This window comes from Mustela nigripes, chromosome X, assembly GCF_022355385.1.
Source record: "Mustela nigripes isolate SB6536 chromosome X, MUSNIG.SB6536, whole genome shotgun sequence".
NCBI lineage: Eukaryota > Metazoa > Chordata > Mammalia > Carnivora > Mustelidae > Mustela > Mustela nigripes.
The window spans coordinates 49,931,924-49,947,802 of record NC_081575.1 but is presented as its reverse complement, the minus strand read 5'-3'; positions in this window follow the sequence as shown (position 1 = coordinate 49,947,802).

The window sequence follows — 15,879 nt, the reverse complement described above, 5'->3', positions numbered from 1 at the left end:
AATAAAAAAATATGTCTCTGCTCTAAATACCTCTCTTCCCCATATATATATATATCTGAAACCGTTGAGGAAATTTATTTTCCAAAATTAAAATCTTTTCTCAATTAACTTTCTAAATTAATCCACATTTTTATAAGAAAGGAAAATATTAAATACCACTTTGAACTTTTAAGAAAATCATCTTTGAAACCCAGTTCTAAAAAGTAGAATATTACATTGGTATACAATCTTTTCTATGTATAGGCCAAAATTGTCATAATTTATTTATAATCTTAACCAAAAAATTCAACCAAGTTAATATTTTTTAATGATACAATAAGCTGAGGAATCATAGCATCTTGGTATACACAATGTGCTTCACCAAAACGTATTTTAATTGATTGCATACAATAAACCTTTTTCATAAGGTAAGAGATTACTATTTTCTTAACATCCACGTGAAATTGTCTCTGAGGTGATGTAACCAATGGTTTGACAGTTGGTTATTTCCATGGCTGTGAAAAAACGAATTCCAACATAATCTTGACAGTCTCTCTATGTGACACAAACAAGTAAAAATTAAAGAAAAGCCAAATTGTCAATTTGCTATCAAAATTCCCAATGACTACATTGAACCCACAAATTCCTTTTATATTCTTTTTAAAATACTGTTTTATTGAAGAGCTTTCATTAATGACAGCAAAGTAAAATAGTTATGTGAAAACCTGTATAATTAATTATTATGAAATCTAAAAATATATATTCCTAACATTTTTAAATATTGGAAAGTGTCTGAGAGCAGACAGAGAAAGAAGGTTTATTCTTCAAAAACTATAATTGGAGGATGAAGAATTGCAAGTTTGAGGCTTTATTTCCTGAGAATTCTCCCTAACACCATGGCTATAGCAGCAAAAACTCACAGTATATAATAGTAGCAGAATCTAGTTGAAAAGTATATGTAAGGGAAATTCTGGAAGCAAGAAAATTGCAAAATGAGTGAGACATGAAATCTGAGCATAAAATCTCCCCTAATGCTGGTTGACTGTTAAACTATGTATCTGTGGGCGAGACACCAGGCCATCTGGTATGAAAACAGAGAGGGTACATAGAAGAATTTATATTTGAAAAACAACTGCACTAGGTACACTAGGAGATTTGTGAACTTGCTGCCTTTCTTCTTTTTTTCTTTCTTTCTTGCTTTTTTATAATCTCAATGAGATCCCCACCTGCTCAGGTGGGCAGAAAACTGAGGTGTTACTGGCTTGAGGTATCAGAAAACAGAGCCCAAAGATGGCAGAAGAACCTCATAAGTAAGAGATGTACACAGAAAGTGAGCCCCAATATCTGGGTATAAATCATGTCCAAATCTTTGGCTGACTATTAAGATATGCAGGTACAGGTGAAATTACCAGGAAACCAGGGTGAAAAATAGTAGCCGCAAGAAACTGTAAGAAATGAACAAATATATCAGAGGTACACACCATGGTAGAGACAGAATTTACAGTTTGAATCCTTATGAGTTAATAGCCTATGAAAGACATGAAAAACTGTCTTCACAACACAATATATTCCAGAATCATCATAATATATTATCTTCAATGTCCAATAAAAAATTATAGAAATGCAAAGAAACCGGAAATTGTAACTCACATTCAGGAAAAAAATACAATCAATAGTACATACTTCAAAATGGGTCTACATGTTACATATGATTGACAAGTCTTCAAAGGTATTATTATAAGTGTATTCAAGGGGGGTGCCTGGGTGGCTCAGTGGGTTAAAGCCTATCCAGGATCTATAATGAACTCCTCAAACTCAACACACATGAAACAGGCAAACATATCAAAAAATGGGCAGAAGATATGAACCGACACTTCTCTAATGAAGACATACAAATGGCTATCAGACACATGAAAAAATGTTCATCATCACTAGCCCTCAGGGAGATTCAAATTAAAACCACATTGAGATATCACCTTACACCAGTTAGAATGGCCAAAATTAACAAAACAGGAAACAACATGTGTTGGAGAGGATGTGGAGAAAGGGGAACCCTCTTCCACTGTTGGTGAGAATGCAAGTTGGTGCAGCCTCTTTGGGAACAGTGTGGATATTCCTCAAGAAATTAAAAATAGAACTTCCTTATGACCCTTCCAGTGCACTCCTGGGTATTTACCCCAAAGATACAGATGTCGTGAAAAGAAGGGCCATCTGTACCCCAATGTTTATAGCAGCAATGGCCATGGTCGCCAAGCCTCTGCCTTCAGCTCAGGTAATGATCCCAGGGTCCTGGGATCTTGGGCTCTCTGCTCAGCAGGGACCCTGCTTCCCTTCCTCTCTCTTTGCCTGCCTCTCTGCCTGGTTGTGATCTGTCTGTCAAATAAATAAATTAAATCTTAAAAAAAAGTGTATTTAAGGAAATAAAAGAGAAATGGAATTAATTAATGAACAGAATAAGAATACCAACAGAGAAATAAAGCTATATAAAAAATGGAAATTAAATACTCGAAAGTATAGTAATGGAATTGAAAATTCACTAGATGCAATCCATAACAGGTAGGAGATTACAAAAAGCAAATACTGTTAATTTGAACATAAATAAATTAAAATTATATAATCCAAAGGAGAGAGAAAAAAATTAAAGAAAAATAAAGAGACTTACAGAATTATTGTACAAAATGAAGAAGTGGGGAGAGAGGAATGGGAAGACAAAACTATTAGGAGAAATAATTGCCAAAACCTTCCTAAATTTGGTGAAAAAAATTAAATTTACTTTCATTTCCAAGATGTTCAATGAAAGAGAGTAAGTAAATACACACACACACACAGAATTTTACCCAGGCACATTCAACACTCAAACTATTGAACTAAAATAAAACTAATGAAATATTTCATTGCAAGATTAATATATTTTACCTGTGGTAATATAATAATCATTCAGAGGAGACTGTGATAGTGTAGGATGTATGATATAATCCCCAGAGCAACTGCTAAAAGAAGTAGTGCAAAAAATATATCTTACAAGACAATAGAGGAATTAAAATAAGGTAAAAATAGTAACACAAAGGAATGCAGGAAAGGAGAAAGAAAAATCAAGTATAACTAATTGAAAACCAATAGTAAAATGGCAGACTTAAGTGCAACCATGTCAATAATTACTTTAAATCTAAATACACTAAATATTTCTATTAAAAAGCAGAAATTTGAGACTGGATACAAGAAAGAGCTTTAGAAGAAACAAACATTAAATGTCAAGATACAAATTGGTTGGGGACACCTGGATGGTTCAGTCGGTTAAACACCTGTCTTTGGCTCAGCTTATGATCTCAGGTTCCTGGGATCAAGCTCCATGTCATGCTCACTGAGCTCCATGTCATGCTCCCTGTTCAGTGGGGAATCTAATTCTCCCTTTCCTTCTCCCTCTGTCCTTCTCCCTCCAACCCCACTCGTGTTCTCTCTCTCTTAAATAAGTGAAGAAAATCTTTAAAAAAATAAAAGAATTAAAATCAATCCATCACAAGCTCATCTATAATTTAAAAGAGGAATAAACACTTCCTAACTCTCTTTATGATGCCAGTATTCCTGATATCAAAACCAGACCAAGCTATCACAAGAAAACTGTAGACCAATAACCTTTATGAATATAGACACAAAATTCCTCAAAAAAAATATACTAGTAAACAGTATCCAGACCTTTCTTCAAAAAAGATACACAAATGGTCAATATAATCTATATCATTAGTCATTAGGGAAATGCAAATTAAAACTCCAATGTGCTAATACCACGTCACACCCATCAGGATAACTACAATAAAAAAGACAGACAATAAGAAATGTGTCGAGGATGAGGAGAAATTTGAACACTTGAACATTGGTGGTGGGATTTTATTTACTTATTTTAAATTAAATTTAATTTCTTTTCAGTGTTCCAGAATTCATGGTGGTGGGATTTTTAAATGACTCAGCTGCTTTGGAAAATATGTTGGCTTTTTCTCACAAAAGTAAATGTAGATTTACCATATGACCCAGCAATTCCACTTGGGTATATACTAAAGAGAATTGAAAACATATGTTTCCATGAAAACTGTATAGGACTGTTCATAGCAACATTACTCATAATAGTAAAAAAAAAAAAAAAAAAACAAAAAAAAAAAAACACCAGTAAAAAATAGTAAAAAATTACTCATAAAAAATTTAAAAAATAGTAAAAAATAGTTTTTAATGTTCATTAACTGATAAATAGATAAAGGAAATGGGATATACTCATACAATGGAATATTTTCCAGCATAAAAGTGAATGAAAAACTTATTCAGGCTACAATATGGATAAATCTTGAAAACGTTATGCTAATTGAAGGAAGTCACACAAAATGCCACTTATCATGTGATTGCATTTATATGAAATATCCAGAATAGGAACATGTCATTCTTTTTTTCTCCTGGTAGACTGTGAGACTGAACTTCTGAAGCTGATGATGGTCATTTTTGATGGTCAAATTACATCTGAGTAACTGGAAGAAACTGAGTCTTGATAATATTTTCACAAATTCTGATTCCACTTCTTCTTAAAGTAAGATATGGCTTGCAAGATATTCTAGTCACATGAGCCAATCAATTCCCTTCCTTAAATTTATTTTTAAATGTATTGCTGTCATTTGAAAAAGTTAATACAAAAGTAAAATCAATTCATCCAGTTTTGACTTTTTTCAAAGTTGTAAATTGTCACATTTTGCAGGGATGACCTAAATCACCCTGACAAAATAATTTTTTCTCCCATTACCAGGGAAATATGATGAAGATGAGGAGTTTATAAGCTTAGAAGAAAAAAAAAAAAACAACAAAAACAGATATAAACCCTTATGAATATTTAAAAATTCATAAAAATAAAATTGGAAGAATACTAAAGAGTACATCAATGGTATTTTTTACTGTGTAGTAAAGAATTTGTCCTTGTCCTAAGAGAGGTCTAGCATTAGTCCTTGGATCCTAGACGGTAACCTCTAAACCCTTGGAATTTCCTGAGTGATAGGAATGTCTTTGGTATTAATGGTGGATCCCTCGGGCCCACCTGATAGTTTATGTTAATGAAATGACTTACTGTGAGCTTCTCAGACCATGTGATAAGAGTCCGATCTGTGGACAGGAGGAGGTTGCTGGAAATTGAGCTCAACCACATAAGCAATCAATCAATCAATCAAGCCTATGTAATGTAACTTCAATAAAATCTCTGGACACAAAGCTTATGTGAGCTTCCCTGGCTGGCAGTACTCCATGTGTATTGTTATACACGGATAATGACAGGGTAATACATTTTGAAGACAATGGAAGTTTTGCATCTGGAATCCTCCCACACCCTGCCTTATGAGTCCCTTCCTGGATCTGTGCCCCTTTTTCATAATAAGCCATAATTGTGAGTATAATAGCTTTCAGGGAGTTCTTTAAGTCTTTGCAGTGAATTATCAAACTTGGGGAGGGTTTTTGGGAATTCCCAATAACTTGCAGTTGTCAAAAGTAAAAGGAGTCTTGGGGACTGTGCCATTCAAGTTTGTAGTTAGACTGTGGCTCTCTTGCAGTTGGTTTCAGAAGTCTTGGGCAGATTATGCAGTTTGAAAGACTGTGTCCTCAATTTTCAGAGTTTGGCTAACCCTAGTATACATAATAATAAATGACTTTATATAGTTAACTTATATCTATCATTACTTACTTTCTGGACATGTAAAGAATTACCTTCCTCAGAAGTATATTTACCATGAAACTAATGAAGCTTATGTTTCAGGGATCCTCATATTTAGGAAAAACTTGCAAATCTTGGAAGGGACAATAGCAATGTGTTTGTTCATGTGGTTATACTTTTTTAGGTTTTGCAAAAGCAGACTATTTATTTGCATTTGATTCAGACTGCCGTGCATTTTGTATCTAATTTTGTATTTATAATTTTTTTTTTCCTAAAACAGGGACTTCCAAACCTCAGGCCAGTAAAATTCGGTTGTACCCCTGGCCTTTCTTCAAAGTTAAATGTTTAACTTTCTTCAAAGTTGAATGTCTTCAAATGTTCCTTCAAATATTTTGCTTTGTTGTAGATAATATCCCTACTGACAATTTGATGTGTGTGTGTGTAGATATTTCCCTCCAACTAAATGTTATGTGTTTTTCTGATTTTAAGATTCTTTTAAAAAATCAATGTAGTTACCTCCTTGTTTCCAGATGCCTTTATGATCCTAGAGAAAGTTTTCATATATCTTAGTTCCTTCCTTGCTAACTAATGCAGTTCCACGACCAGGGTTCAAGTTTTCTTTCTTATGGCTTCACTGTAAAACCCTTATTCTTCCTTAAACAACATTTGCCACTTTTTTTCTCTTACCAGTTCCATGTTCCCTTCTTTAAAATTATCTTCAACAGGACTGATTAACATAAACCAAATCCTTGTGGCCCTAGAAGTTATGCTAAGGTAAATTCTTGTATAGTAGAATTTTACTGAAGGAAATTTTGTGATTGGTGAGGGATTATATTACATATAGAACACTTCCAGTATTTCTTTTGGACAGCCTAATATCATCTCATTTTATTATTTTCAAATCAAGGGTAATTATTTTGTTTTTATGCATCTACAAGACTATTCACATAAATATGCTTATGAATTGGAGAAAAATCTTCTATCAGGTTATAGGTCCTAATTTACAGTTGAAAATAAGGTCATCTTAACAACTTTTTCGTAGGTAAATAATGTTTTACATAAATGATTTTTTTTTCCAAAAGTTACACACACACACAAACACACACTCAAATTATCATTTAATAGGCATGGTGTTCAGAAGAAAACAAAGTGTATTTACAAGGATCTTATATATTTAGCTCTTAATATATGCCCAAACTATGTTATTTTTTATAACCAAAGTATATTTCTTTGGAAACTATGGCTTAATTCTTTGAGAAGAAATAAAAATTTCTAAAATACATAGCATAGTTATATGTATTCTTAAAGAAATGTTATTGAACATAATTTAACTTTCAGGTTAATTAGGCTTATCAAATTGAATACCAGTGATTGTACTACTCTGTGTATGATATCATATTGCTTTCAGATTCAGTTATTGTATATGAACTTCTTTGGCTCAATGATAATGCTGTGGCTTCTGAGTCTCTCTCTTTGGTTTCTTAGTCTCTCTTTCTCCCTTCCTCTCTCCCTCCCTTTCTTCCAGGGCTTAGTTCTAACAATACCACCTCCCCATGCACTTCTGATTTATTACTAGTAAATTTTATGGCCCAATAAATCAGGATTTTTTCAAATTCTCTACAAAATAAAAGCAAACAGCTTTAAGGCCCTGAGGGTGAGCCCTCTGATAGAAGCAATGTACATTTTTGCAAGAACTTTATTACATGTAATTGGGCTTCATAGAAAGATCTTTTGGTGATGCCTGGGGGGCTCAGTTGGTTAAGCATCTGCCTTTGGCTCAGATCATGATCCCAGGGTGCTGGGATCAAGCCCTGCATTGGGCCCTTTACTCAGTAGGGATCCTGGTTGTACCTCTGCATGCTGCTTGCCCTGCTTATGCTCTCACACTGTCTGACAAATAAAAAATATTTAAAAAGGATCTTTTTGTGTTTTACTGATTTTTATCTATATCTCAGATTCTTAGAGCTGCCAAAAAATAATTATTTACATAACAGATATAATCCTGGATTTTAAAATATTCTGTGTAAGTAGATTATATGCCAATGCAGTCATACGTATTCCTCTTATTTACAGAGAAAGAATAAGCTTATAAATTATCTCACATAAACTTTGAAGACTGGATTAATGTAACTGAACTCAAATGTTAAATCTTTATAAAAGAGATACGAGTAGTCATGTGCGGACACAGCAAGAAGTTCACTATGAAGGCTGAAGAGTTTGGGAATAGCCAAAATTCTTTTTTTTTTTTTTTTTTAAGATTTTGTTTATTTATTTGATAGAGATCATAAGTAGGCAGAGAGGCAGACAGAGAGAGAGGGGGAAGCAGGCTCTCTGCTGTGCAGAGAGCCTGATGCGGGGCTTGATTCCAGGACTCTGTGGGCTTGATCCCAGGACCTTGGGATCATGACCTGAGCCTAAGGCAGAGGCTTTAACCCACTGAGCCACCTAGGTACCCCTGGAAGAGAAAAAATTCTAACCCAGGTAAACTAGGTACAATCTCATAAAGGTGGGACTAAAGGTGGAATTAAGTAAATGAACACTAATATTACTATATCTTGTAGTTTACAGTAGTAATTCTTAATCTTAATCTGTTTCCTCCTTAGGATTTCTAAAAGATTTGCCATACTCTAATGAATAACAGTGGTTTTGCTAGATATTCTATTGGGGAAAAGAGATCTTTCACATATTGGAATACTTTTTATGGCAAATTACCTACAAGGGATGAAAAATAATTTTTTCTTTATCTTTATGTTCTTCCTTGAAACCCTTGTAATAAGAGAAAAATTAATAGGAGAAAAGCAAACAGAAGATTAATATCATGTATACTTCCTATACAAATGGGAGAGACCCAGGAAAACTAAATAACTCCCCCAAATGGCCCAAACCACCACCCTAGATACCATTTCCAGATAGAGACAAAAGATACTCAGAACTGGGGGATTCATTTATGGGATGATATCACAAAAAACACTGTAGACAAGTGTATGGTTGTTATGTAGATTTAAGTGGCTAACTTCTCCATTCATGAGTTTCTAGAGAATTAATCAACTAAATAATCTAGTACAGAAAGGGAGACACCCTAAGTCAAGATTTCTCTTGTAAACATAGATTTCCCTAACAAAGGCCAACCTTTATTCTGTTTCCAGAAGTTCTCCTATGTCTGCAACCTCTCAAAAATAATCAACCCAAAATAATACTTATGCCCCAAAAGCATATTTTGGGATGGCATATTGTGCTCCCTTTACACCCAAATAAAACTGGTTTAAATAATGATGCCTATGTGCCTGAAAATTCCAGTGTAGCTTTAAGTCTTGATCTTGCAGCTCTATCAAGTCCCAAACAACCCTATGTCTTTTGACATCTCTGCTGTCTCCTTTGGTGTAGTTTGCCATCATAAGACTTGCTTTCTATATAGTCTCAGAATGGCTGTCAACAGCACCCAGACATACCTGCCTTCTTTGTCATATTCAGCAGAAAATAACAGTGAGTATCTTTGTCCCAGTATTCCCAGAAAAACTCCTGAGATTCATTCTAATTATATTGGCTTCACTTACATTCCCACTGTTGAACCGATCTGTGTGGCTAGGGAGGAAGAATGAACTTATTGTTCTCGTGTTTAGATTTTCTTTCTAAATGTATCAAACTCAAATGCCTGTATAGGCTAGGAAAGGGATATAAATGAAAAAAAGGTCCCAATAAAGATTCTAATATATTGAAGAGTCCATGTCTCATACAAAGGGCTCAGATCCTAATCAGATTCAGGCAATATATGCCATGTTAGGAGGAAGCAGTATTTGTATGTATTTTGATTTGTCCAGAATTTTATGTAAAGTTCAATAATTTGTTCACACTGATGTTTAATTCCAAATTTTATATATACTCTACCACAGGCCTATAAAAAGCACAGGTGGACTGAAGATTCAGAATTTGAATTTCTGCCCCAAAGAACAAAATACAAAGACTAATGGTGCAAGGATTCTGGTCCAATGGATGTGTGTCTTTCTCATTGTTCATTATCAATTAGCATTTTTTGTTTCGTATTTTAGTCTTTGTAAGCTTGCTTAATGCTAATGCTTCCCTGAGGGACAAATCCTATCTTAATGCACTCACCAAATTAAATTTCTAAACCTACAAGGGTAAGAATTAAACCCAGAAAGTAACAAAATCACTAAAGTCATTGTTATCATTCCAGGATCATGAAAGCCAGCTGAGTAGCTCTCTCAGGATCACTGAGTTACTTATACCTTTCCATTTGGTTTATTGGTTTATAATGTCTTTCCTTAACAACAACAACAAACAAACTATACTATGAAAGATTCTCAACAAATCTACTTTTTACAATGTATTTTTTTGACATACAGATATTCCTCAATTTATGATGTGGTTGTGTCTGATAAAACCATCCTAAATTGAAAATATTGTAAGTAGAAAATGCATTTAACTAACCTAACTTACCAAACACCATAGCTTAGCCTAGTCTACCTTAAACATGCTCAGAACACTTACATAGCCTACAGTTGGACAAAATCATGTAACACAGAGCCTACTTTATAAATAAAATGCTGACTATCTCATATATTTTATTGAATATTATACTGAATGTGAAAAACAGAATGGTTGTATGGGTACAGAATGGTTGTAAGTGTATTGGTTATATACCCTTATGATCATGTGGCTGATTGGGAACTGTGGCTCTCAGCAACTGCCCAACATCAGAAGAGAGTATTTTAATTACATATCACTGGTCTGGGAAAAGAGCCAAAATTCAAAACTCAAAATACAACTTCTACTGTAAAGTTGAAAATTTATAATTCAAACTATTGTAAGTTGGGAATTATCTGTAGTATGTGTAGGGGAGGAAAAATAATTTTTTCTCTGCATTTCTAGGTTCTTGATTGAGATATCCTCCCCCCATATAATAAAAAAATTAAAAGGAGAAACAGAGCCAATATAAATTATGTCTGCACATAAGTAGGTATGGCACATCCACTAAGATATAAGACTCAAAAGGCAGCCATGGGATTGAAGCTTATATACCTTCTTGGGGAAAAGAAAGAGAAGGGGTCTCAAACTTCAAAGAGAGAAAGGCAATTGACAGGAATGTGAGAAAATAAAATGTATGCTAAACAAAATTTGTCCTGTTATGCAGATAAGTCTTTCAGGTAAAAAGTGACCTTTAATAATCTCTGTCTTTCTCCTACAGTTCCCTTTTCTACTGTAAATATCCCTTACAAAAGGGACCCTGTTTTCAGAGCTTCTCTCATGTCTTCAGTTTCTCAGGATAATCAACACAAAATAATCCTTATGCCAAAGAGGCATATTTTGGGTTGGCGTATTCTACTATCCTTATGTAATTTGATTCACAGCAGTTACTTACTTCTGAAAAAGATACCAATTACAAAAAATAAGGCATTTTTCTATATTTAATTAGTTTTCATTTTTTTTTAAGATTTTATTTGTTTATTTGACAGAGAGATCACAAGTTGGCAGAGAAGCAGGCAGAGAGTGGGGGGGGGGGTGCAGGGAAGCAGGCTCCCTGCTGAGCAGAGAGCCCACTGCAATGCAGGGCTTAATCCCAGGGACCCTGAGATCATGACCTAAGCCTAAGGCAGAGGCTTAACCCACTGAGCCACACAGATGCCCCTTTAATTCATTTTCTTATGTAAAATACGGAAATGTATTATTTGGAAATATTTTGGTTATAAGTATCAGAAACCCAATACAAACTAACCTAAGCAAAAGAGAGAGAGAGAGATAATTTATTAGTTATGTACCTGTAAATTCAAAGAAGGATTTCAATGAACTCAAGGAACAACTAAATCTAGTTTTGACTCTGTCTTTTCATACATTACTTCTGCTTGCTTTCATTCTCATACAGCTCCCTTCCATAGAAATGGCAGGATGACCATCAGCCACCCCAGACCTGTATGCAGAGATTTCAACTGAAGCACCTTAGCTAGCCTGATTTGAATCATGTGTTCATCTTTGAACCAGCTACTGGGACCAGAGAAATGGTATTCTGATTGGACAGACTTGGGACATAAACAACTCCTTTGTCACAAGACCACCCCATGCTCAGGGCAAGATTAGTCATATGGACTGTGTCTCCCCATAGGAAAGAAGGATTCTACTCTTAAGTAAAGGAGGCAAAAGGTGCTGGACAAACAAAAGCAACAGAGGTTCACTATAGCAATTCTTATCCTTAGAAATTAATCCTTTATCCAATTTTGATAGAAACACTATTTGCCTGACAGGAGGATGTTCAAATATATTCTATATTAAACCTGAATTAAAAGTCAATGAAAGAAAAAAAAAAAAAATAAAAAAAAAAAAAAAAGTCAATGAAAGAGAATCTTCTATGGGATTGTGAAATTCCTTGGAAAGTATATTGTTACCTTATTATATAAAACATATAGATGGAAGAGACCCAGCAATGATTCAGGCTGTTCATCAAGTGGTGTATTTTAGTCTCTTACTCTGCATTTCTACTTCTCAGTCAGTCTAGCTTGAGTTTTAAGTTATGCTACTTAGGCCACATTTTTAAACTTAGTAATTTTCTCAGTCAGGAATTTTTGGCTGATTAAACAACATTCTAAGCTCATGGAGGTCCATAGTAAAAGTGAGCTATCCGGAAACCATAAAAGGACCAGGAAGGAAAGTATAGGTGGTATACGTGGATCCTTAGTTAAATCTGAATAAAGTTACAAATTGCCATCCTGCTATGACAGATCCTTAGTAAGTGGGCTATGTAAATCTCTCACAGGTTAATGTTTCTGAATTATCAGGGGGCCAAAGAGGGTACTACTATGGCAGTATCCAGGTATTTTCAGTTATCTTTGATCAGTGTGGGATTTGGAGGCTGCAGTTTAGGGTCATTAATGTGGTGAAGGTGAGCAGAATATGTCACCTCAAAATGCCTTTTTGGCATGAGTATTATTTTGGGCTGATTACTTTTGAGAGAGTGCAGACACAGGAGAATCTCTGAAAATAGAGTAGGAGTTTCCTTTTTGTTAGGGAAATTTACATTTATAAGGGAAATCTCCATTTGTAAGAGTGTCTCCCTTTCTCTATCATGAAAAGAGAGATGACTATAAATCACAAAATAATTTTATCAGTGTAAAAGGCACAGACTTAATTTTGCATAACAACCTTACCCTTGTCTACTGTGTGTTTCCTGGTAACCTCTCATAACTGGCCTCCTCCTATACAAACATTTTTTTTTTTTTTTTGGTCTTTAGCTGGAGATGATATTTAAGGTGGTGGCTTGGACCATCTGGGGAATTAGTTTTTCTGGGTGTCTCCCATTTTGATAGGAGGTATACATGTTATCAGATTTATCTATTTTTCTTCTGTTAATTTGTCTTTTATTATGGGGTTTCTGCCAAGAAATTAAAAGGGGAGGGGAAAATTATTTTTCTTCCTTTATAAGGTGACTAATGTGGTAAGCTGAAGTTTACTGATGGTGTTCCTCTTCCTTTAAAGAGCTTAGCACTCAGGTTCCTCAGTGTCTAAAATTCTAACTGTGTAATTCTTGCATTTGATTTAAGCATTTTTCTTTCTGCACAGTGCTCTTTTTTTAAAAGATCATTTATTTATTTATTTGACAAAGAGAGAGAGCACAAAAGCAGGGGGAGCAGAAGAGAGAGAAGCAGACTCCCTGCTGAGCAGGGAGCCTGCTGCCTTCTCTGTTGGGCTGGATCCCAGGACCCTGGGATCATGACCTAAGCCAATGGCAGATGCATAACTGACTGAGCCACACAGGTGCCCCAGCACAATGTTCTTTTTAAGTGATCACCAACCCTGCTCTCAGAATTAACATATCAAGACATTCTATATATGATGTTGCTTATTTGATCCTTTTGCCCCCTTATGGGGAGGATTTCCTTAAATTTATGAGATGTGTGGGAATCTGGAGCTGGGGGTAGAACAAAAGATTGCTGAAGGAGAGTTTATTGATCAATAGTACAAAGCTCCCAAAGAAGGGGGCCCAAGAGTGTTGCCACTGGAGTTTCTAAGTCTAGGGTTTTTATGGGCTTGGTCGGCTGTTTTAATATGATGAATACTTCATGCACCTGTCACCCAATCAGATTTTTGTCCATATGCCCATCTACCTATCAGGTAGTTGTTCATGTGGTAAAGGGTGGAGGGCTCCTTCCAGGGTGGTATAAAATCCTTCTAAGTGTGGTTTCCTCTTAGGATGGGTCCCCTTGTCCCTGCCTGCCTTTCTTCTGACTATCATTCATTATTACTACTGTCAGTTTTGCCAGAGTATGGCCCTGTTGCCAATCAGTTTCTCAGCCTCTCAGCTTCAATGAAGATTCTTCTATAATACCCCTAAGGTATTGAGGCCATGGTCTTTGTCTTGGGGAAGTGGGAGTCTAGGCTCTAATTTTGGAAAGGATGTAGAAGTCATGACAGGCACACTGGCCTGGGTAACTCCCAGGAGGTGAAAGGGAGGAAAAATATTTTCTCTACCCTTCTATGTTCTTGGCTGAGACCCCATCTGTAATAAACACAGATTAATAAGAGAAAAGGGACAGATGTTTGGTAAAATGTATACCTCCTGTATACATGGGGAGAGACCTAGGAACAGCAAGTAAAATTTTCCCAAATGGACCAAACTACCACTTTAAATATCATCTTTATCTAAAGAGGAGGAAAAAAAAATGTCAGGGTGGGTGGAGAGGCAGTTATGGGAGGTTACCAGGAAAAGCTCAGTATATGAGGGTAAGGTTTGTTTTGCAGATTTAAGCTGTGCCTTTTCCTTTGGTAAGATTCTCCCACAATTTATGGTCATCCTATCCTTATCTTCCAGAGAGAGAGAGAGAGAGAGAGAGAGAGACCCTTACAAATGGAGATTTCCTTTATAAATGCAAATTTCCCTAACAAAAGGGCACTTCTACCCTGTTTTCAGAGTTTCTTCTGTGTCTGCAGATTCAAAAGTAATCAGCTCAAAATAATGCTTATGTTAAAGAGGTACGTTTTCAGGTGATGTATTCTGTTCTGCTTCAGATGAGTGTGTGTGAACAAAGACAAACAATGATGTTTGTGATGCTCAGTGATGCTCAGGCCTCTTTTGGGAAGGAGAAGATCACAGTACATCCCTTAGGGCAAAAGGTGCATACAATATACAGAACAGAAATTCTTAGGTTGAGTTATAGGAAATGAGAATTTGGTCAATTACATTCTCTTAAATACTATCCCTTCTTGTTCTTACTTAACAAATTCCTCCTCCTCTTTTTAGTATATGATTCAAACATTTATAAACTGTTATAACATCCCTGCTTAGTAAGGCCACATTTTAAATCCCTTTTACCTTTTCTTATAAACCTGTCCCTTTCTTCCTTGAATCTTAGTTCTTTCATTGCTGGATGCCTTTCTTTCTCTTTCCTTTTTTTTTCTTTCTTCCTACTTCCCTCCCATCCCCTTTATTTCTCTCCCCCTCTTTCTTTATTCTTTCCTTTTTCTTTTTATTTTTTTTCTTATTCTGATATTAAAATGCTCTAATTATGGGGTGCATGGGTGGCTCAGTTGTTGGGTGTCTGGTTCTTGGTTTCAGCTTGGGTCACCATCTCAGGGTCTTGAGATTGAACCCTGAGTCAAGCTCTATTTGATGAGGGAACAGAAGTCTGGCTGAAGACAAAGCAAAAGGTGACACTTTGCAATCTTTCCCACCCCCATTCCTGGGTGGGACATATGTGACATTCTTTAGGTCTCTCCCAGCTATCTTAATGTTAATAGCTTGCTAAAAAGTGAAAAATGACCTTGACAATGGCAAGGCCTCTGGTATTTGGTATCTTGTAGGTCCTCTTTAGCATATGAAAGTTCTACTGAAACCTCCCTTTTCCTTAACATCTATTTTTGCTCCATCTGTAGGACTAGAGGATGTCATTTGGCATGTAGAAGCCCTTAATAAATACACTGCAAAGGCACTCAATGATTCACTAAATATCATCTCCTTACTTAATACTAAAGTCACACAGATGTGCAAGGTGGTCCTACAAAATAGAATGGCCTTATATGTCCTAATGATGAAGTCCCAGAACCTAAGTCAGGTTCGGTGGGGTGAGGAGGTTCGGAGCCAACGACTAAAGAAAGAATTCCTAAGACGTCATTGGTGCAAAATGGTGGTTTATTAAAGCACAGGGACAGGACCCGTGGGCAGGAAGAGCTGCTGCTGCCCCGGGTTATGAAGGTGGGCATGTTATATACCCCACGGTTGGGGG